Raw genomic sequence first — 22,789 nt, forward strand, 5'->3', positions numbered from 1 at the left:
TGGCAATGCGCGCATATGCGCGAGCAGTCCAGTAGCTTAAATGCAATGTCCAGAGAACCTCGCGCATATGCACCGGGCGATGGCGCACATATGCGCGAGCTGTCGAGAAGCTTATCGCGAAGACCAGTAGGTCTCGCGCATATGCGCCGGTTGAGGTCGCGCATATGCGCGAGACGTGTTTTACAAAGAGCGAGCCACCTAACCTTTACATGCAACGTGTGAATATATATACATACCAGCCTTCGTTCAGAGGAAAGGAAAGAGGGAAAAACGGAGGAACGAAGCCAATTCACATTCTTGATTTTAGATTTCGATTGTGCAAGATCCGTCCGTTAGATTTTGAATCCGACTTCGGTACTGTGTTCTTATCGACGCAGGCTACAACAGGACGTAAGTTTTGTTACGTTTAGATATGATTTGAAATTATGATATTGCCAGAATTGAATATGAATCATATATGATGTTTCTGATACAGTAGACATCGTATTTTTGAAGTCAGATCGAAGAACAGACGGTGTATGTATTTTTATGATTTTTCAGAATTGATATGATCGAGATTTGTACAGATTTGAGATTATAATCTGTTATTACTGAGATTATGAGTGGTATTGACATTGATTATGAGTTCTGGTATTATATCTGTGATGTTGAAATTGACGGAGTTATCGAGATTATATTAGTATGCCGTCGAAACATCAGTAGATTGTTATTGATCAGATTCAATATTGATTGAGATTGTATCATGATATCGTTGATATGGATCAGATTTTGTTTGATTCGAGTATTGATCAAAACAGGTCTTGAATTGAGTTATACATTGATACAGTGTATTCAATATTGTTATTGCCAGATTGATTTGACAAGCAGTGAGTTCGAGACTTCGACAGAGTCAGATCGACAGAACGAAACGAAAGGTATAAATTAATGTTGATTCGGGATTGCACAACTCGAGTAGATCTGACTTGAGTTTCGCAAAATCACATACAGAAATGTCATTGCTTCGGTAGGTTGCAATGTTTGAGATTGTTATGCTTATTCTATTGATTATAGTTATGCATGAGTTAGAATTGGGCAGATCCGCCTAGTCTTTGGCAGAACCGCCAGGTCACTGGACTTTTGGATATATATCGATGTATTTTGGAGAAGACCGACTCCTATTGCAGATCTTCGATATAGATAGTCAAATTCTGGGACTAAGAACGTACCACCATCTAGCTGGGGTAAAGTAGATGGGAGAACGTTGCTTTCTTATTCAGATCGGGATCCCTAGATTAGAACGAGTCAAGTTAGAGTCTCAGAGTCACGGAGTGTGATTTACTGCTTGATATTGATTCATGTTTTCTGACTTTGATACGTGTTCAGAGTTTGATTTACAGTTTGTTATCGATTCATGTTTCTGATTATGATACATGTTATAGATATCTGCTTCATGCTCTTATATTTGTTTATATGATTGCATGTGTACATGATTTATACTGGGATTATTTTCTCGCCGGAGTTATCCGGCTGTTGTTGTGTTTGTATGTGTGCATGACAACAGGTGGGACAGGATCGAGGTCGAGGAGATGAAGAGAGATCGGGATTAGAGTGGAGACTACGGACTTGGATTTAGATAGGGTTTGGACACTTGATATTTAGTTGTTAAACCTTAGTTGGTACGATTGTATATAGTACAAGACTTGTACTTTAATACTAACATGTATATTAGAATGTATTCCATTACGTTCCGCATGTATTATTGTATGTTAAAAAAAAAAACTTTTAGACCCTGTTTATTGTAATTGATTAAATGGTCCCAATGATGATTAAGAATTTGATTAACGTCCGGGTCCCCACAAAATATCAACAAACTGTCATTATAATTATTGATATTCAACAAGCCCACATGTTTATTATGGATATTAAGTTGTGCCCAAGAAACAGTGTGAAAAATTTCTTATAATGTACCAAAACCACCTGGTAATACGATAAAAGCATCAGAATTTTCAATCATTTTGGTGATTCTTTCATACATTGAAGATACTTTTAATTCCTCCCCAATCGTAACACCTGTAATATTTTCTTCAGCTAAAGCTGTAGGAATAATACCCAAAACCTGACAACCTCCAAGATGTGCAGATGTTGAAACAGATCCCATTAACCCAATATTACCTCCCCCATATACCAAGTGAATTTTTCTCTCAGCCAATATCTTTTCAAGATTATTTGCTGCTTCTACAAACACTTCATTTTTTCCAGGACACGACCCACAAAATACACAAATATTTTTCAATGTTTGTGCTGAGGACCAGCCATGTTTTTACTTTCTTTTTGGTCTGCGAAAATAGAGAGAAGGATGAGAGATTTTATAGGGGTTATATGTTATAATGACAAAACTATGGGTCACAGTTGTAAACAGAATAAACAGTAAAGACAATAATAACACACATGCATATAAACAGTAGTGTGATTGTGGCTCACAATTTTCCTCTGGTTTTACGTCCAGAAACGGCTTCAACGCCTTCTATGAGTCGAGGTTATGCTTCCCATCCAATTTTCTTATAAATTGGCAAACAGGGTCTTTTTTAGTCGGATTCCCAAGACTATTAAAATGACGCTCGTCTTGGAATTGTTTCCATAAACGGAGAAGTTCAATATGCACGTGTCCACTAGAATGCGTCTCAAGAGTCAATAAGATGTTATCTAAAGACCCCTTACTCAGCCCATTCTTAATGAAACCAATTTTATCTTCTCTGTTATTGGAAACATATCCCAACGATCTGCATCGTTTGTCACAAGTCCATCTTGCACATTTATGACAAACTCCTAAACTTTTGGCCCTTCGTTTTTTCGCATAAGTACTTTTTCCTAATCCAGTCATATACCGAATGAGTAATGACTGTTGAACTTCTCCTCTTAATCGGACCTTAGCTTCTATTACAAGACGAATATCATCTGGAATTCCTTTTCGCATTAACAATCTCAATCTTTCACACCTACCTGCATAAATTTTTCTTAGAACATTTTCAGAAACAGAGGGAAAATATTTAAAAATTTTTAAAAGAATTTCATCCATTTTGAAAAGAAAAGAAATGATTTTTTTGTATCAGCAATTGTGGGAAACTGATTAAACCGACTATGAGAGCCACAGAGTACCGTTATCCGCCATTTAACCGGGAAAATAAAAAGATTAAGGAAACCTGAAATAAAAACAAACAAAATTAATTGCAATACAAAAAATAAGGATCGGAAAGGAAAATAAACTCTTTTTTAAAGATTTCATTCTCTAAAAATGGTTTAAGCTTTTGTCCATTTACTTTAAAAACATCACCATTTTTAGGATTTTCAATGTCCACAGCTCAATAAGGATACACATGTTTTACAACATATGGACCTGTCCATCTTGATCGTAATTTTCCTGGAAATATGTGAAGTCGCGAATTATAAAGCAAAACTTTTTTACCAATCTCAAAAGATTTTCTAAGAATTGTTTTATCATGAAATGATTTGATTTTTGCTTTATAAATCCTTGAATTCTCATACACGTCATTTCTGAGTTCATCAAGTTCATTAAATTGCAATTTGCGCAATTTGTTGGCATCATCCATGCTTGAATTAAAAGTTTTGATCGCCCAATAATCTTTATGTTCCAATTCCACAGGCAAATGACAATGTTTTCCGTAAACCAACCTATAGGGAGACATATTCAATGATGTTTTAAAAGCTGTTCGATATACCCAAAGTGCATCATTAAGTCGCATAGACCAATCTTTTCTATTTGGGTTAAAAGTTTTTTCCAAAATTTGCTTTATCTCCCTATTAGCTAATTCAACTTGTCCATTTGTTTGAAGATGATAAGGAGTAGTTACTTTGTGAGTAATATCATATTTTTTCATCAACAAAGCAAATGGTTTATTAAAAAAGTGAGTTCCCCCATCACTTATCATGGCTCGAGGAATTCCAAATCTACTAAAAATATTTTCTTTTAAAAATTTGATGACGATTTTATGATCATTTGTTCGACACGGAATTGCCTCTATCAATTTGGAAACATAATCAACTGCAACTAAATATACAAGTATCCAAACGAAGGTGGAAAAGGTCCCATAAAATCAATTCCCCAACAGTCAAATATTTCAATTTCAATGATAGGATTCAAAGGCATCATATTTTTTTTTTAAATCGCACCCAATTTTTGACAATTTTCACAGATCTTGCAGATTTCGTGGGTATCTTAAAACAAAGTGGGCCAATAAAATCCACACTGCAAGATTTTTGCAACAGTCTTCTTTGAAGAAAAATGTCCTCCGCATGCTTCTGAATGACAAAATTTAATGACACTACTTACCTCATTGTCGGGTATGCAACACCGAAAAATTTGATCCGGACAATACTTGAACAGATACGGATCATCCCAATAAAAATTTTTTACCTCATTCAAAAATTTTCTTTTATCTTGAGAACTCCATTGCGGTGGCATTTTTCTTGTCACAAAAAAATTTACTATGTTAGCAAACCAAGGTGTAGTTGTAACTGAAAATAGATGTTCATCAGAAAACTTATCGTTAATTGGTGTCATTTCATAAGATGATCTTGTTACTAGTCTCGATAAATGATCGGCTACAACATTCTCGGTTCCTTTTTTATCTTTGATCACAATATCAAATTCTTGGAGCAACAAAATCCATCGTATCAGTCGTGGCTTTGCATCCTGTTTGGTCAAAAAATATCTAATAGCAGAATGATCAGTAAACACAATAGTCGTTGATCCAATCAAATAAGAACGAAATTTATCTAATGCAAATATTACAGCAAGTAGTTCTTTTTCAGTTGTGGAATAATTCATTTGAGCATTGTTTAAAGTTTTACTTGCATAATATATCACATAAGGCTTACCGTTTCTTCTTTGACCCAATACTGCACCGACTGCATAATCACTCGCATCGCACATGATTTCAAATGGTAAAGACCAATCAGGAGGTTGCATGATAGGAGCTGATGTTAAATGTCGAATGATTTTATCAAAAGCATTTTGGCATTCTTGAGTCCACTCAAATACAGTGTCTTTTGTTAAGAGGTTACAAATGGGTTTATAGATTAAACTAAAGTCCTTTAAAAACCTCCTATAAAATCCAGCATGTCCAAAAAATGAACGAATTTCTTTAATGGTTTTTGGAGGGGGTAAATTGGCAATGACATCAACTTTTGCTTTATCAACTTCAATTCCATGAGATGACACAATATGTCCCAAAACAATCCCAGAATTAATCATGTAATGAAATTTTTCTCAATTTAAAATAAGACCTTTTTTGTCACATCTTTTTAAAACTTTTTCTAAATTTTCAAGACAATTATCAAATGTACTCCCAAAATAGTTAAATCATCCATGAAAATCTCCAAACCATTTTCAACCATGTCGCTAAAAATGCTTAGCATACATATTTGAAATGTTGCTGGGGCATTGCATAAACCAAATGGCATCCTTCTTAATGCAAATGTTCCAAAAAGACATGTGAATGTAGTTTTTTCTTGATCTTCAAGTGCAATGGGAATTTGATAATAACCTGAATATCCATCAAGAAAACAGTAGTAGGGATGACCTGCCACTCTTTCTAAAATTTGATCCAAAAATGGTAATGGAAAATGATCTTTTCTAGTGGCATCATTTATTTTTCTGTAATCAATACACATACGCCAACTAGATGGGACTCGACTTGTTAACAATTCACCTTTTTCATTTTTTATCACTGTGATGCCAGATTTTTTTGGAACTACTTGTGTTGGACTTACCCACTTACCATCAGATATAGGATAGATAAATCCAACATCAAGTAGTTTGAGAACTTCAGTTTTCACAACATCTTTCATGTGCTGATTTAATCTCCTTTGTGGTTGTTGAGATGTTTTAGCATTTTCTTCTAAATGAATTTTGTTAGTTCCAATTAGTGGATTAATGCCCTTGAGATCTTTTAATGTTCAACCAATTGCATTTTTATGTCTTTTAAGCATATAAACTAATTTACCTTCTTGATCACTTGCTAGTTTGGAAGAAATTACCACCGGATATGTTTCATCTTCTCCAAGAAATGCATACTTCAATTCTTTTGTCAAAGATTTTAACTCCAATATGGGTGGTTCATCTTTGTTCTCATATTTTGCCTCAAATTCTTTCTCTGATCCTGGTAACGAGTCATACCTGATAAAATCATCAAGATCAATTTCAATATTTTTTTAGCAGTATCAATTGAACAAATATCTAATTGGTCACGAGTACTCCCTTCTTGAATGTTTTCTTTCACAAGAGTTTCAATAAGATTTTCATCTTCACTTTCATCTCCTTTGTCATGTGGTTGCTTACAAAGATTAAAAACATTAAGCTCCAAGGTCATGTTACCAAATGACAACTTCATTATTCCATTCCTGCAATTTATAAGAGCATTAGAAGTTGCTAAAAATGGACGACCCAAAATTACAGGAATTGCATTACAAGCTTCGATAGGTTGTCTATCTAAAACTATGAAATCGACATGATATACAAAGTTATCAACTTGGACCAACACGTCTTCTACCATACCTCTTGGCACTTTAACAGATCTATCGGCAAGTAAAAGTGTAACCGAAGTAGGTTTTAACTCACCTAGATTGAGTTCTTGATAAACTGAATATGGAAGTAAATTCACACTATCTCCAAGATCAAGCAAGGCTTTTTTAATCTTTCGTTCTCCAATAATACATGAAATAGTAGGACAACCAGGGTCTTTGTATTTCAAATTATTATTATTTTGAATAATTGCATTTACTTGTTCGGCTAAAAATGCTTTCTTTTTCACATTCAATTTTCTTTTCACGGTGCACAAGTCTTTCAAAAATTTGGCATATTATGGTACCTGCTTTATTGCATCTAATAAAGGAATATTAACTTTTACTTGTTTAAAAATATCATATATATCAGAATTCAAATTTGATTTTTTTGTATTTTTCAATGCATGAGGGAATGGTGGTGGCACTATCTGTTGATCCTCTTCTTCGCAAGTTATGGGTTCCACTTCCTTACCCTTTGGAGTTGATTTATCATCATTTTCACAAGGTTCAAGAATGGATTTTTCCACTACCTTACCACTGCGAAGGGTAATAACAGATTTTACCTGATCCATCGGTTGAGTTCCAGAAGTTCCGGTTTGTGAATGATGATCCTTGGGATTAGGCTGTGGTTGTGAAGGAAACTTACCTTTTTCATGAACATTAAGTGCAGATGCAAATTTAGCAAGAGTATCTTTCAAATCTGTCATGGTTTGAGCAGTTTGAGTATTGATAGACTCTTGCTTTGCAATGAAAGAATTCAATATATCTTCCAAATTCCTTTTAGGTGGAGGAACATAAGGTGCATAATTTTGAAAATTTTGTTGATTTTGGAAATGTGGTTGTGAAAATTGTGCAGCATTATCATTCCTCCAACTAAAATTTGGATGATTTCGCCAACCTGGATTGTAACTTTGAGAAAATGGTTCAAAATTTGGCCTTTTGAGATTGTTTAAAACATTGGCTTGTTCATGGAGACATTCTTTAAAAGAAGGCAAAGTGGGACAATCTTTTGTAGAATGATCACTTGTATCACAGATGTGACATGCAATTTCTTGAACAGATTTTAATTGACCATTCTTTTTCAATTCAAGTGCCTCAACTTTTCTTGCCAAAGAGGTAAATCTAGCTTGAAGATCATGTTCATCTTTGAGAGTGTACATACCTCCACCAGATGTAGGAGATTGAATCTTGTTTGATGGTTCGATTGTACCTATAGTGTCCCAATTTTGAGCATTTTCAGCTAATGAATCGAGATACTCAATTGCCTCATTTGGATCTTTATCTTCAAATGTTCCATTACACATAAATTCAACCATTTGCCTATCTTTAGGTGTTAAGCCTTCATAAAATTGAGAAACAACTCTCCAAATTTCAAAACCATGATGTGGACAAAGATTAAGCAATTCTTTATATCTATCCCAACACTGATAAAAAGTTTCTCCTTGTTTTTGAGTGAAAGTGATGATTTGCCTTTTGAAAGAATTTGTTCTATGAGATGGAAAAAACTTTTTCAAAAATTGTTGTTGCAATTCATCCCAAGTTCGAATGGATCTCGATCTAAAATTTTGTAGCCAAGTTTTAGCTTTATTTTTTAAAGAAAAAGGAAAAATCTTAAGTCGAATGGTGTTCATGCTACAATTTAAATCATTATATGTGTTGCACACTTCTTCAAATTCTCGTAAATGCATGTATGGGGGGTCAGAATCTAAGCCATGAAAGTTGGGTAAAAGTTGGATAATACCAGGCTTAAAATTGAAATGAGATGCATCAGGGGGAAAAACTAGACATGAAGGTGCACTAGTACGTGTAGGATTTATGTGATCTCTAAGTGTTCTTCGCCTATCATGATCATGTTGAGATTGAGTTTCATCTTCATTTTCCTGGATGGGTTCTTCCGCCATGTTTTGTAAAAATAAAGGGTTATTTCGAATGAGTCGACCACAAATGTACGTGACCAAATAATGCTCATGCAAATGCAAAAGAAAAAGAAGAAAAACAATAAAAAAATTCAAATAAAGAAAATTAAATAGACTTGAAATTAAATTATACTTCCCCGACAACGGCGCCAAAAACTTGTTGTGACTTTGATTGTTGCACTCCCAATAGCAGGTTGTCCGCAAGTAGTGTAATTCGGTGAGTCCGATATCGTATCCACAGGGAAGCTACGGTAATTACAAGTCCACTACAATGTCTTTTTGTTTTTGTTTTTTTTTTGTTTTTCTTTTAATTGTTTGAATCTTTAATTGGTAATTTTTTATTGTTCAAATTTTAATTTAAGTAGTTGAGATTAGAAGATCCACTCTTGATATTTTAATAAAGTTAACATTAATGAACATTATTGAAATCCACTTAATAAAATGGTTCCAATATATTAAATAATCATATTTATATTATGTTATATACTATTTTCTTATAAGTATAAAATATATATCAAAACTTATAAATGTTGTCAAGTATTTATTGTGCTATATATATTTGTAAACACTAAATCAAGGTTCCCACTTTAAATGGTTGGTAAAACCAAACTAACATTTAAATGGTACCAAGAAATTAATAATATGATATATTGATATATAATAAATCAAGGCATCCACTTTAAATGGTTGGTAAAACCAAACAAACATTTAAATGGTACCAAGAATTTAGTGTAACATATAGCAACAATAAATCAAAACTCCCACTTATAAGTAGGGTATAAAAATGCTTAAAGAAATAAATATAACATAAACAATAAATAATGATTAAATAATATAAAACATAGATTATTACCTTTTAATAACCTTATTATCATACCAAGAGCTTCACCTTTTCATCTCAACCTTGGGAAGTTAGCTACTCATTATTCAAAGTATAAAACTTTGAATATGAAATTAACATGCTAATTATTTTTAAATGATGAAATAAAGGAAAAATAAAGAGAGAAATATTATGAACTCAAAGATTTGTTCATAGAATGAGGGATATCTCAATTCATTACAATGCACCCCTATTTATAGCCAAATTTGGGGAGACAACCACAAATAAAATATTATTTTTTACACATAAGTCTTCATTGGTGTTCCAAGAAATTATATTTTAATACACATCACTTTTGAAAATCTTCCCATCCAATTTTGCTTCTCCACATAAAATAAAACATGTGGATAATTGAGTTGTTTGAATTGTGGTATTTTATTTTAACCATTTGACCAAGTAGTTTGAGAGATATGGTCAAAATACTAGAGCATGGTAAAACTGCCACTCCTTTGGTAACTTTGTTTGTTGCTTAATTTGATCCCAATTGTGAGAAGATTTTTATCTCATGCTTGTCACCAATATTGTAGATATTATCATCAACTTTCTACAGGTCCAAGAATCATCTTAATCCCATTTGCAACGCCAAGTTTATTCTTGTTTTATCGAACCTGTAAAAATAGTAAAAACTTATAATTACACAACAACTTATTTTTTATACAATTTATTATAAAACATATAATATTTAAAAATTTAATAAAACAAAAACTATAAATTTATATTATAAAACATTTAATTAATGTAAAATTTTTATATTTATCAGAGTTCTATTATGATTCCACTAACTCTTTCATAAAAATCAGACGTAGATTCTCCGCACTTCATTTTAATATTGTCAAACTTCTGTATGGATACAGAGAGCTTGTTTTCATTGTTCTTCTCATTACCTTCACATAGCTAAATCAGTTTTTCCTAGATCTCTTTTGCAGTTTTGCACATTTTGATTTTGCTGAATGTGTTTTTGTCAAGAGTTTTAATTTGTACAAAATATCTTTAACTACATTGTCGAGATTTTCTTTCTTCTTATCATCATTTTTCCATTTATTCCTTGGTTTTTCCAACATTTTAGGAGCACCTTGAGTGATGGCTACAATTGTATTTGCTTTTAGTATCTACATTGATCCATCTGTGATGACAAACCACATATTATCGTCTTGAGCGGTTAAATGAGCTCGTATTCTTATCTTCCAGTCATCAAACTCTTCCTTAGTGAATATCAGAATTTTTCTACATGAATTCATTTGAAGAGAAATATTTAGAGTCGAGAATAAGCCTACTCTGATACCACTTGTAGGATCATGTGAAGTGTGTAGAAGGAGGTTTGAATAAACACTCAATAAAATCTTATTACTTCTTGTTAATTTAGGCAGGTTTGAAACTAAATCTTATATATTCTCGAGTGTCGATGTGAGTTGACTAACAAATAAGTGCGGAAAAAAAAATCCAAACTAACAGATTAGAATAAATCACAAACAAGGTTGTCTAAGTAAACTGAAAAGTGGAAAATTCACAGGTATGTTTCTGGATGTTAAAATACTCAAGCTCCTATGTCACCCCTTCTTCCGTATGGAAGGCTCACACTAGAAGATTTTTTATTATACAAGTGATTTGCAAGATCCCAGTTCAGTTTGGACTTAAACACTACCAAACTGAATGTCCTAGTATATCTCTGCTGATAATAGATAGTATGAGAACTTATATTCGAATGTAATGAATTAAAATACTATCTTAGCACTTAATGATATTTAAATGACAAGATACAATACTATTTGATAATGTGCTATACTGATTGAGTTCTGTTCAGATGAAAGCTTGAATACTTGATATTTCTCAATAGTTGCGATTGTCTTACTGTTCAGCTGAATTTCTTCTCTATGTATAGTTCCTGACATAAAATATTTGTTCCAAAGAAAACTGTCTACTGGTTTGTGTACGTTGGCTTGTTTTTTAGTCCATGTCAACATATTTCTACCAATCATACATTGTTGCGATCAGCTTTATATCGTATACTGTTGCTATCAGTTTTGTTTACTGGTGTAAATTGATTCTGGTAAACTGAATGTGAAAAAACTGAAATCTTTGAAATTGAGTGAGGAAAACTAATAATATGATAAGAACTATTTCAGTTTGGGACCGTATCAATTTTGTTCGACTATACCATTTCAGCTTAGGTAAGTTTTATCTTAATTATTTGTTAACACTAAAACATAAAATTTCTTGATCTAACATTCTACCACGCCAATCCTTCAAGTTTGATGAACCAATCCATATAGTTTCCAACCTTATAATTTAGATATTATATTATTTATTTGTTGATAAGTAATATGTTATTTCCGAATATAAATAATATTTATATTTATACTTAAAGTGATATTAAAAACAATCTTACATAGGGTTGCACAATCAATCCGAACCGAACCGATCAAAGCAAAAACATCAAAATCGGACAAACTTATTTTTTTTTGGACCAACTAAACCCGTCGATTTTATTCATTAAAATCGACTAGACCGAACCGAAAAAATATCGGTCCGATGTTTTTAATTTTTTTAAAAACATTTCATTCCTCATCTAATTTTATTAAACTGAAATGCTCAATAAAATCAAATAATTAGTTGTGGAGTAATTATAATGATTTAGGAACTATAATAATAAAATTAGAATTTTTTTAAAGTTCAATAATTTTTTTACATATGTTTAAAGTCCAGTACGAAAAAAATTGTAAACAACGGCCAATAATAATTATATATATAAAAAAAACATTGGTTTAATCGGTTTAACCGATTTTTTACATTCAAAATCGAAATCGAACCGATTTGAATGATATTTTTTTAAAAAAAAATCGATTGACCAAATCGGCTTAACCAAAATTGCGATTTTTATCGGTTTAGTCAGTTTTAACCGATAATTTGCACTCCCCTAATCTTACACATACATCTTTCTTACCTACAGTAGGGTTAAATCATATAATCGGGAGATGGATGAGAGCAACTATCTTAATTAAGAGTAAGTATTATTTGAGACGGGTTATTACGATCCATATTTACAATAAAAAATAATAATATTTTGACATAAAATATAATATTTTCACGGGCCGCGTCGGGTTGGGATCCTCTCACAAAATTTATCTGTAAGATGATCTCATAGAAATTTTTGTGTTTAATTAAATAGTATATTTTTAATAAGGGAACAATTCGGCTTAATTAAAGAAAAAACCTCCATAATTGAATCATCATATCTTTTTTTAACAATATCATTATAATCTCTAAAAATTCTAATTTATTAGTTATGTATCTTCATTTATTTTTCTCACCACTTCATCAATAAGGTGAGACACATCAGATTTTAATGAAATTATTATTTTCTTAGTTTCTTTTAGTGCAACTGCTTTTTGGAAGAGGCAACCCTAGAAAGCTCATATCTAACACAAATCCTTTTCTTCATCACTATAGATATTCAATTCCCACCAACAATCATTAATTTCTAATGGTTGTATTATTCAAAGAAATATGGTATTGATATTACACAAGCCACAAAATCCTACTATCTTAGATTGAAAATTTCTTAATTTTAGTGATAACATACAGTATCGAGTTGTTTCGATTATCAAACTGTTATCTCTTTATATTCACAAGTTTCTAGTTGGATGTCATGAAGTCAAACCGGATCACCCCATATTCAAGATTTTAGTTGGATTGCATATTTCTCCAACTAGCTATTTTTAAATCAAGCTGCTTTCAAGATTAAAGCCGGGATGCTTAAAGAGTTCAAGTTGCAGATTGGCTTCTAGCTGGCATACTTGCGCATCAAGTCAATCTTCATAACAGTCAGACATTTCATAATATCTTTTGAACAATTAATGCACAACAGTCGAGTCTCTAGTTGATCAAGAATGTTTCCTAAAAAGACAAATATAAGCGCAAATTTTTCTCCAGTTGATCAAGTATAGACATTAGATAAGTCATAAATGAAGTGGATTGTTACAAAGTACTGAAAATCAAAGTCTCTTAGTTGATTTCTTCCTTAAGTATAAGAAGAGGAGACATAGAATGATATTGTCTTCAAACTTCTATATATTTTATGTTATTTATTTCCAGCTGCTTACTTTATGTCTATTTATCTGTCTTGTTATCTTGTTAGAATTTTCTTTGAGTGAGTATATACTGATTCACTAGTCCATACGAACCTTCCACACTTGAAAAACTCTTTTTCAGTGGTCAAGTTGTGTCTAGTTGGTCGAGAAATAGACACTAATAGCTAACAAATGTTATTGCTAGCTAAAATTTAGAATTTTTTTTAAATACTTTGGTTAACTCCCTTCTAAACTATTTTATGATCCTAGCATATTTTATTCGTTCAAATTATATAGTTCAATTTGTTTTTCAAACATAATCAGAATGTTGTTGGGAAAACAAATTATACATGTAAGTTTTCTGATACACTCTTATTTAATGATATTGAGAAATCAAATTAATGAAAATTGAATACAATTATACATACTAAATAGGTGTATGTTGGAACTTTTCAAGTTCGCAATCTTGATTTTGATGTTAACAAAACTTATTATTTTGTGTTACTAATAATCTACCTTAGTGTGCAGAAGCTAAGATCAGTCATGAGCTGTTTACATCGTAAACTGAAGACCTAACCGATCGAACAAACTGAATCAGTCTAACTGTTACGTCAATTGAGCAGTCCAGCCGATTGTCCAATTGATAGGTGGTTCAACAGGAGAACCTCTGAAGCCTGGCCAGCCGAAGGAGTGTTCAACTGATGAAGAAACCCAGCTGATCAATTCAACAGAACGAGAGTGAAATCATTTCAACTGACGAGTCAACTGATTTCACCAGCCCAACTGAAGATCAGTTCAGCTGACTAGTTCGAAGCATCAGTCAGAATCTTTCAGCTGTAGATGAAGACAAACTCTTTCATTGGATTCCAACTATACACAAAGGGTACAAAGCCATTGTCCAGTCAAAGGATAATAAAAGGACGTTGCATCAGAGCATTAAAGACAAAACGTTTCAGAAGGGCAGTCGAAAAGTCGAGACACAAAGTCCAAGAAACGAATTCAAGATGCAACGGATACAATAATTGAGTCTCACTATACGATCAATTTTCCCACCTATATAAAGAGAAGATCAGTGAAGACTCAATATATAGAGAGAAGAAGCTTTAACGCAAAAAAAAAGAGAGAAAAGAAAGGGCACGCACGTTGCAAATCAGCTTTCAGAAGCAATCAGCCCAAAGGGACACTTCAACGTGTTATCATCTTAGTGTAAAATCTTATCTCCCTCATTGTGTGAGAACATCCTTGTTCAGTTCTCACACACAAACACTCTCATCACAACTCAAATACAGTCTTGTACAAAGACGTTAAACTTGTGTATGTAGTCTTTGACACAAAGACGTTAAAGAAGTGTTGGCTGGAAGGTGCTGTCTTCAGCCGTAGTTAGGAGTTCAGTTTAGGCAGTAGTGTAAGTCTTAGCTGAGTGGGTTTGTACAAATAGTTGTATAAATCAAACTCTTCTAGTGGATCCTACCCGTGGAGGTAGAAAGGGTGACGTAGGAGCAGTTGAAGTCTCCGAACATCCATAAATATATCTTGTGTATTTAACTGACTAATTGTTGTTTTCAAATTGTTTGGATAAGTTAGTGTATCCTTCAGTTCAGTTGTCACCATAACTGAACTGATGAATGAAAAAACTAATCTACTTTTTTTGAGTATTCAGTTTACATAAGTTAAAATTTTTTCTAATAACAGTCTTCTTCACGAAAGATTACTTCGAGTTTCTTCCGTTTGATTTTAAACCAAACTTGATTTAATTCGTCGGTGTTAACATTTTTAGAACATGAGCTATTGTAGCTCATTGGAGAATATAGTGTTCGAAATGCCTTCAAAGGCACTAACACACTCGATCCTTTATTTGGTATCAGAGCTAGTTGTTCTAAGAAGAACATTTGATGAAAACTGTGTTTTAAAATTTGTTACTTTAAAATAGTGTTAAAAGCTATTTAAAAGTATTTCATACAATTTTTAAAACTATTTGAAAATATTTATATATCGTTCTTTGGCAAAGAGTTTAGAGGATTAGTTCTGCAACTAACGTTCTAACCACTTCTCTAGATTCTTAACTTTGAGGTTTTAATCAGCCTGCAGCGGACTAAGAATCATCTACAAAGATGCACAGCTAAACTGCTCGCTGAACAAGATTTTAGTTGTAAGCCTACCAGGTCAGTTGTTCTTCAGACGAAACTATCCACGTTGGGATGTTGGTCGATTTAATCGCCAGCTGAATTCCACGTGAGCCTAGTCAGAGTCTGCTCAACCAGTTGAGTAAGCACAGAGGTCAAGTTCAAAAGCAGTTTAACTTGTTTCTCTAGCAAATTGAATTCACAACTGATGCAGCATTTCAAGCAGTCAAGACAACCAGCTGATGGTATATCCAATTCTGTCACATAAACTAACTGATATCTGATGTTGTTTAAAATATGCTATTGTTGTAGCAAGTTTTCCTTTATATACTCAAATGTAAATACAATGAAATTTATTTAATAAACATCATGTTTATTCAGTTGTGTTTCGTTGTGGCTGAATGGATATTTCCAAATTTCTTGTCTACAATGCTTGAATGATTATAACTTCTGAATGAATGATTCAATAAGTATCTTTAAAATACGGGTTTTCATTCAGTCTCTGAGGGAGAGTTTTTCTTTTACCCTCAAACTGAAAATCGTTTTGTTTAATCAGTTTTTAAAATTCAGTTGTTGAGAAGCATTTTTTTTAACTGAAAAGTGCTTTATTAAATTTTTTGTTTTCAATTCAGTTTTGAATGGGGAGTTTTTTTTTTATCCTCTGTAACTAAATGGTTTTCAAAACTTCTTTAATTCAGTTCTTGAGGGGGAGCTTTTAACAATGTTTGAATGTATTAATCCTTGATCTGAATATATTGTGCTTAACTGCTCAAGTTTTGTGATCATCAAAAAGGGGGAGATTGTTGGAACTTTTCAAGTTCGCAATCTTGATTTTGATTTCAAAAAAACTAGTTATTTTGTGTTACTAATAATCTACCTTAGTGTGCAGAAGCTAAGATCAGTCACGAGCTGTTTACATCGCAAACTGAAGACCTAACTTATCGCACAAACTGAATCAGTCTAACTGTTACGTCAATTGAGCAGTCCAGCTGATTGTCCAGTTGATAGGTGGTTCAGCAGGAGAACCTCTGAATCCTGGCTAGCTAAAGGAGTGTTCAACTGATGAAGAAACCCAGCTGATCAATTCAACTGAATGAAAGTGAAATCAGTTCAACTGACGAGTCCACTGATTTCACCAGCCCAACAGAAGATCAGTTCAGCTGATTAGTTCAAGCATCAGTCAGAATCTTTCAGCAGTAGATGAAGACAAACTCTTTCAGTGGATTCCAGCTATACACCAAGGGTACAAAGCCATTGTCCAGTCAAAAGACAATAAAGGGACGTTGTATCAGAGAATTAAAGATAAAACGTTTCGGAAAGACAGTCGAAAAGTCGAGACATAAAGTCCAAGAAACAAATTCAAGATGCAACAGATACAATAATTGAGTCTCACTATACGATTAATTTTCCCACCTATATAAAGAGAAGATCTGTGAAGACTCAATATATAGAGAGAAGAAGCTTCAACGCCAAAAAAAGAATAAAGATAGAAAAGAAAGGGCGCGCACATTGCAAATCAGCTTTCAGAAGCAATCAGCCCAGAGGGCCACTTCAACGTGTTATAAGTTTAGTGTAGAAGCTTATCTCCCTCAGTGTGTGAGAACATCCTTGTTCAGTTCTCACACACAAACACTCTCATCACCACTCAAATACAGTCTTGCACAAAGACATTAAATTTGTGTATGTAGTCTTTGACACATAGACGTTAAAGAAGTGTTGGCTTGAAGGTGCTGCCTTTAGTCATAGCTAGGAGTTCAATTTAGGTAGTAGTGTAAGTCCTAGCTAAGTGGGTTTGTACAAATAGTTGTATAAATCAAAGTCTTCTAGTGGATCCTACCCGTGGAGGTAGAAGGGCTGACGTAAGAGCAGTTGAAGTCTCCGAACATCCATAAACATATCTTGTGTATTTAACTGACTAACTGCTGTTTTCAAATTGTTTGGATCAGTTAGAGTATCCTTCAGTTCAGTTGTCACCATAACTGAACTAATGAATGCAAAAACTAATCTACCATTTTTCAGTTATTCAGTTTACATAAGTTAAAATGTTTTCTAATAACAGTCTTCTTCACGAAGGATTACTTTGAGTTTCTTCCTCTTGGTTTTAATCAAACTCGATTTAATTCATCGGTGTTAACATTCTTAGAACACGAGCTATTGCAGCTCATTGGAGAATATAATGTTCGAAATGCTTTCAAAGGCACTAGCACACTCAATCCTTCAATGTATGTTTAATAAAAGAGATTTATTAAATATGAAAAATGAATTATATATTTGGGATCGATGAAAAAGTAAATATGAACTATATAATTTGGTTGGATAGTATTGTAGTATACTTGCTGAAAGCCGAATCATTGAAAATTTTCTACTCCAATTTATTCTTTCTTTTGGAACGAAAGCTTCACACAATTGGTAAAAGGATATTTTAACATGTAAGTTATGAAAATTGGTCTTATTGCAATTAAAAAAACAGATAATTTTACTAATTTTTTTGTCGAAGTGCTAACGTTGTGCCAAATAGTAATGATGTGTTATTGAACATATTTTACATCAAACCTAATAGGGCAACTTGCGTATAAGTACAAGAATCTTTCAAACTTTATATTTAGTACCTTGTTTCCCATAATACCCTTCAAACCCATTTTTAAATAATTGAATTTTCTTTTTAAATTAAAGGCCCATCATGCTTCCGTAAAATAAATTAAATGTTTTACATCTTTGACCGGAGAACCACCGGGTTATCTCCACCGTATTTTATGAACTGCTCCTCATAGTCCAACCACACGATCGCAACCGATGGTTACTGACGCAGATTCCTTCAGCAGTACTTGGCACAACTCTAATTCGTTTCCTACCTTAGAGTGTACAGTAAAAGATAAAATTTTTAAAATAATACATGAGAGGGGCTAGAGCAAATATTTCTTTATTCAAACACAAACATTTATTATAACATTGAAACCTCCTGTAAAGGAGGAGAAACTTGTTTAGCTACTTATAGTAGCCGAACTTGAAAAACACATAAATTAGAAAGAGAAGTATTACAATTGGTTTTGAAAGAAATGAGGAAAATGTTTGATGATCTTCACTTCCTTCTTTCTGTCTTATTTATAGAAGACTTATTCGTATTTGAAACTCGGACTTCAAATCTTGATAAGCCTTTACAACTTGCATATGGACCATGTAGTGGTTGAGTGGTCCATTGAGGTGGTCCCTCAATTATTTTTGAAATGTCTTTTTCTAGATTATCAATCTAGAAATCAACTTTTCTTCTTCTTTTATTTCTCTACAATATCAGTGGAGATGAGCTTGCAAGATATCTGCTAAAATCTCGTCTCCTTTTTCTTTGTAATACTTAATTATCCATCGGAGAGCTTCCAGCTGATCTCTATTTTTCTTGATTCTTTTTTTCGAAACTTTTAGATATGTAAAATACATTTTTCTTAAGTTTCGTTCTGATGTGCTCTTCTGGTTCCAATCTCTACTTATTTATAGATAAAGTTTGGGACCAATTTTCTTTATTTCTTTTTATTGGATTCCCCTTTTATCATTAAAGATAGAGTATTCAATGTTCTTTTGTCATTTTCCACCGATTATTGGTGGTCCTTGTCTTACCACTCACATGGTGGTCTTCCTTTATGATAGTGGGCTGGTCACATGTCCACTTTAACTTTGTCGGTGAATCTTTGGCTTTCGAGGTCCCCGAGGAAAACGTGTATGTGGTCCATCACCACTTGGTCATATTTCGGCAAAATGTTTCCTATCAGATCTCGGCTTGAAACCTTTACCGAACTCCAGTTCTTTCTGGTTCTGGCATTCAGGACAGATGTTTTCTGACCATCTTCCTATATGTGCCATATTACAGAACTTTCGGCGAGTTTCTTTACTGGCCGGCAGCTTGCTGTTCCACAGAAGATTTCTTTTTTTTTTTTCAAATATTTCTTCTGCAAAACTTCTAGTTTTTCCTGTCATTGTATTTAATAGGAAAGATCCGTTTATCGAATTTTGATAAAATTTAAACGGAAACTTGACTTTGTCCATCTCCGTGAGACAGACCTAGATACCCCATGCTCTCTTGGTAGATATGTCATCTTCATTGAATGAAGAGACTAATGGGGTTTCATTTGTAGAAGGATCCTTAATAAATTTTTGAGAATTCATGTCTGGCCTCCTTAGCTTGATGAAATAAAAGGCTTCGTGTGAATCTTTCCCTGCTGGTAATGGTGCTGCACTGAAAAAATACAGCTCCAAAATATCTCTTCTGGACAAATGATCATTGTTAGTCCAAGTTTCATGTACCGTTTCCTGTATCCATTTTGGTAATGCTGATATCTCCGGGAAGCTGGGCGAAGTAGTATAAACTGAGGCAAGAGCCCCAAATTCATACCAGGCTTTGATCTCCTTTGGATATGAATTTTGTTTCATCCATACCCTAGGATATTTTCCTGCAACATCAACTCGAACCATGGCTGGGTTGATGCCAATTCTTGTATTTAATTTCTCCCAAGTCTGTTGGTAAACCTGAAATGTAGAAATTATAGCTTCATTAGTACCAACCTTAGCTTTGCCCCTGTCAGTATTGGGTCTAAGGTTGATCTCTCCCTCTTCAATCCCCGAGGTGAAGGGTTGACTTCAGGACTCGAGATAAGGATCTGGAGTTTCAGTTTTTGTTTTAGCCGACTCATCTGGAGATGATCCCGACTTAACACTTGTGCTAAGGGTATTTGGATCCCCTGCTCCAGGTATAGAGTCTTGTACTCGAAAACTCTCCATTTGGAAAACCAGTGGCTTCTCAATGCCTTGGAGGAGAGGCCTTTGAATTACAAACTATAACTGAGTATATGCCTGTAAACATCCTGTAATGTGATCAGAGACAATTCTCTTATCTACTTGTTGTAACCTTCCCGCAACTTCTGCGTTTAAGGCCAGCATGTTGAACTCGGTTTGAAGCATTTCAAGGTATTCCCTCAAATGCCTCTGCATCTTGATAATAGCATCGATGTCAATACTGTCCATCTCTTGTTAAAAAATCTGCAAGAATATTCTCGTGAGATTTAATAATCACAATATCAAAAATATAATTTTGACATTATGCCTGCCATCTTAATAATATGGCCTTCTCAGGTTTAGATTCAATTCTATTCTTTAATAAAGCTTTCACCTGTGTGTTATCAACCTTTAGAGTAAATTTCTTTGCAAGTAAAAATAATGTCCATTTCTCAAAAGCCCTTTTTACTGCATAAAATTCCTTCTCGTTGATATGCCATCTGATGGCTTCTGCATCTGTGAATAAACCACTGCAATATCGGTATGGTTGTTCTCCCTCGGGTGTGAGCTTAGTAAGAACTACTGTCCACCAATGATCACTGGCATCTGTGTATAATACCAGATCATCCTCATCTTGAGGAATTGTCATTTTTGGAAGAGTTTTACAAATCTTCTTTAATTGGCATAGTCCCTTTGTGTGTTCATCTGTCCATATGAATCTAGCAACTTTTTTCAATAATGGACTAAACACTTTCTTGTGTTTTTCTAGATTTTTGATAAACATCCCAGCAAAATTAACAACTCCTAAAAAACTTTGAAGTTTTTTCTTGTCTTTGAGACTTTCTGGAAAATTCTGCACTTTTTCCATTATGTGTTCTTGCTAAATAATTCATGACTCATCGATTTCAATTCCAAGGAATTCAATCTTTTTTGTAGCAATGACTGCTTTTTTTTTCAGATAAAACAAGTCCTTTTTTACAAATATTGGAGAAAATCTCCAAATGTTTAACATGTTCATTCATATCTTTAGAAATATAACACATCGTCAATATAAACAAACATAAATTTAAAATAATCTTTAAAAAGATTATCATCTTTCTTTGAAATATCTGAGGTGAATTAGCCAATCTCATTGGTAATACATCCCAAATATAATGTCCTTGTGGTGTAGAGAAATCTGTGAATTTCTTGCTTTCTTCCTGCATCCGAATTTGATAAAATCCAGACTTACAGTCAAACTTAGAGAATATCTTGGCATTGCGTATGCAACTTATCAAGTGTTCCCTACTAGGTATAAAATACCCATCAAACTCCAGAATTTTATTAATTTATTGATAATTAATAACTAATCTGGGTTTACCTCGTTTTATCTCACCATGATTTCTTACCAGAAAACATGAACTACTATATGGTGACATTCCTGCTTTGATTAAATCAAGGTCCAAATGTTACTTGATTATAATCTGCATATCCTTTTGATTAATGATACTCATTGGGATAGGCTTGCAACGGACAAATTCATAATCTTTGTCTTCCTTAATTTTAAGGCAAGCTTTGAGTTGATTTCTGTCCCACCACGCCAAAGGATCTTCATTATAATTTTCTTTGATTCCTTTCTTGACATCTTCTAAAGATACCTTAGATTCAAACTCTATGTCATTCTTATGCAGAGTTATCTTAAGGTATTCTATTTCTTCTGGTTGGAGATGTTTATCTGCTCTTAACTGGAGCATTGTTTCTCCGAACCGTCTGGAATCTTTCATCTTTGGGTTCAGAAGTTGTCCTGAATCACCACGCTTGCTGCGAAACTGGATTGGCAGTTTTCTGTAAAATGCCTCTCGTAGTCTCTGGACTATGATTTTGTGATTACAAGGGGTTGTATACACTAATCTTCTAGTCTTATTTTCTTGAGTATAGGACTTGAACATTTGTAGGAAATTTTTTCCTAACAAAATATCAGCTCCTGTTGGGTTTCTTGAACATGGGTTTTTCCCCCATCTGTAGCTTGTAATCATATCTCCTTGAAAAGATAGTCTTCTTGATTCCAATCTAAGACTTTGATTCCTCTGTAGAATCGGTTTGTCTTGTATTTGGATATCTGTTTCCTGTATTACCGGAAACTCAACTCGTTCTGGATAAATTGCCTGAGCAACTTTTCCAAATATCTCTGGTATCTCAATAAACTCATTTATAATAAACAACTCTGAATGATGTATATTAGATAGAGCATATGAGATTTGATAGGTAATAGAATATGGTCTATTACCTTCCTTCATCAACCTTTTCTCCTTCAAATTTTGATGTAATGTCAAGGCTCGGCTGAAATCTCGATCTGCCAGATTGTAGCCTATCCTTGGATAGATAACTCCTACAATTTTTCCTGCACAGAGGTTTCCTGAGATAGTTCCCAGTACTGAATCTTGAAGGTTCCCCATTCTTTTGTCGCATATAGCAATATCAATGGGTGAATCTATACCTTCT

General features: G+C 33.5%; 2 pseudogenes; both read right to left on the reverse strand.

Annotated features, from left to right (window-relative positions):
* Positions 1 to 2,503: 2,503 nt before the first annotated feature.
* Positions 2,504 to 5,251, reverse strand: LOC140957059 (uncharacterized; annotated as a pseudogene).
* An 823-nt stretch (positions 5,252 to 6,074) lies between these two features.
* On the reverse strand, positions 6,075 to 19,856 carry LOC140957068 (uncharacterized; annotated as a pseudogene).
* Positions 19,857 to 22,789: the final 2,933 nt, after the last annotated feature.

Source organism: Primulina huaijiensis, chromosome 2 (assembly GCF_012295235.1).
Source record: "Primulina huaijiensis isolate GDHJ02 chromosome 2, ASM1229523v2, whole genome shotgun sequence".
NCBI classification, from domain to species: Eukaryota; Viridiplantae; Streptophyta; class Magnoliopsida; order Lamiales; family Gesneriaceae; genus Primulina; species Primulina huaijiensis.